Below are 2,500 nucleotides of genomic sequence, written 5' to 3'. Positions count from 1 at the left end.
AAGTTGAAGAAAGAACAAAGGGACCTAAGAACGACTTGCTCCACAAAGCAAATAGGTCAGCAAGAAATAAGAATAATTTCCTTGACTAGAAATGGACTGGATTCGGCCATTCGGCAAGAGGAAGGAAAATATGGAATAAATGAGGGAAGTTAAGATGAGAAATGAAAGGCCTACGAGAGGTTCCTCTGGGAAAACTACACCCAAAACTTTGGAGGAAGGAAGATGGCAGAAATTGTAACAAACTTTTCACTTGAAGTCAAGCTTTTCACGTCAAACCAGCTCTTTCAATCAACCCCTCGCAGCCATCCTGGCAGGGAAGCAGAAAACGGAAACACTCCGGTCCGGCCGAGGCCCGGGTAAACCGGTCCCGCCCGAGCGTCCCGGTAGACCGGGACGGCTGCCCGTCACGGACACCCCAGGGCCCCGGCGCGGGCACCGAGGCGACGGCGGAGGTCCCCGACCGAGGCCCGGGGCCCCCGCGCCGGGATCCCGTACATCCATCAAGGCGGGGAAACAGAAACACTCTAGGCCGGCCGAGGCCCGGGTAAACCGGACCCGCCCAAGGCCGTCCCGGTAGACCGGGACGACTGCCCGGCGCGGACACCCCCGGGGGCCGGCGTGGGCACCGAGGGGACGGCGGAGGTCCCCGACCGAGGCCCGCGGCGCCGGAGCCGGGATCCCGTGCATCCATCGTGGCGGGGGAAACAGAAAGGCTGATCCGGCCGGGGCCCCGGTAGACCGGGAAGACTGCCCGGCGCGGACACCCCCGGGGTCCGGCGTGGGCACCGAGGCGAAGGCGGAGGTCCCCGACCGAGGCCCGCGGCGCCGGAGCCGGGATCCCGTGCATCCATCGTGGCGGGGGAAACAGAAAGGCTGATCCGGCCGGGGCCCCGGTAGACCGGGACGACTGCCCGTCGCGGGCACCCCCGGGGTCCGGCGGGGGCACCGAGGCGACGGCGGAGGTCCCCGACCGAGGCCCGCGGACCCGGAGCCGGGATCCCGTGCATCCATCGTGGCGGGGGAAACAGAAAGGCTGATCCGGCCGGGGCCCCGGTAGACCGGGACGACTGCCCGTCGCGGGCACCCCCGGGGTCCGGCGGGGGCACCGAGGCGACGGCGGAGGTCCCCGACCGAGGCCCGCGGACCCGGAGCCGGGATCCCGTGCATCCATCGTGGCGGGGGAAACAGAAAGGCTGATCCGGCCGGGGCCCCGGTAGACCGGGAAGACTGCCCGGCGCGGACACCCCCGGGGTCCGGCGTGGGCACCGAGGCGAAGGCGGAGGTCCCCGACCGAGGCCCGCGGCGCCGGAGCCGGGATCCCGTGCATCCATCGTGGCGGGGGAAACAGAAAGGCTGATCCGGCCGGGGCCCCGGTAGACCGGGACGACTGCCCGTCGCGGGCACCCCCGGGGTCCGGCGGGGGCGCCGAGGCGACGGCGGAGGTCCCCGACCGAGGCCCGCGGACCCGGAGCCGGGATCCCGTGCATCCATCGTGGCGGGGGAAACAGAAAGGCTGATCCGGCCGGGGCCCCGGTAGACCGGGAAGACTGCCCGGCGCGGACACCCCCGGGGTCCGGCGGGGGCACCGAGGCGACGGCGGAGGTCCCCGACCGAGGTCCGCGGCGCCGGAGCCGGGATCCCGTGCATCCATCGTGGCGGGGGAAACAGAAAGGCTGATCCGGCCGGGGCCCCGGTAGACCGGGACGACTGCCCGTCGCGGGCACCCCCGGGGTCCGGCGGGGGCGCCGAGGCGACGGCGGAGGTCCCCGACCGAGGCCCGCGGACCCGGAGCCGGGATCCCGTGCATCCATCGTGGCGGGGGAAACAGAAAGGCTGATCCGGCCGGGGCCCCGGTAAGCCGGACCCGCCCGAGGCCGTCCCGGTAGACCCGGCCCTCTCCCCGTCTCGGGCACCCCCGGGGTCCGGCGTGGGCACCGAGGCGACGGCGGAGGTCCCCGACCGAGGCCCGCGGACCCGGAGCCGGGATCCCGTGCATCCATCGTGGCGGGGGAAACAGAAAGGCTGATCCGGCCGGGGCCCCGGTAGACCGGGAAGACTGCCCGGCGCGGACACCCCCGGGGTCCGGCGTGGGCACCGAGGCGAAGGCGGAGGTCCCCGACCGAGGCCCGCGGCGCCGGAGCCGGGATCCCGTGCATCCATCGTGGCGGGGGAAACAGAAAGGCTGATCCGGCCGGGGCCCCGGTAGACCGGGACGACTGCCCGTCGCGGGCACCCCCGGGGTCCGGCGGGGGCGCCGAGGCGACGGCGGAGGTCCCCGACCGAGGCCCGCGGACCCGGAGCCGGGATCCCGTGCATCCATCGTGGCGGGGGAAACAGAAAGGCTGATCCGGCCGGGGCCCCGGTAGACCGGGAAGACTGCCCGGCGCGGACACCCCCGGGGTCCGGCGTGGGCACCGAGGCGAAGGCGGAGGTCCCCGACCGAGGCCCGCGGCGCCGGAGCCGGGATCCCGTGCATCCATCGTGGCGGGGGAAACAGAAA

This window comes from Pituophis catenifer, unplaced genomic scaffold (genome assembly GCF_029215685.1).
Source record: "Pituophis catenifer annectens isolate HBS135680 unplaced genomic scaffold, rPitCat1.0.hap2 SCAF_86, whole genome shotgun sequence".
Classification (NCBI taxonomy): Eukaryota; Metazoa; Chordata; class Lepidosauria; order Squamata; family Colubridae; genus Pituophis; species Pituophis catenifer.
Note: the sequence above shows the minus strand (reverse complement) of the source record.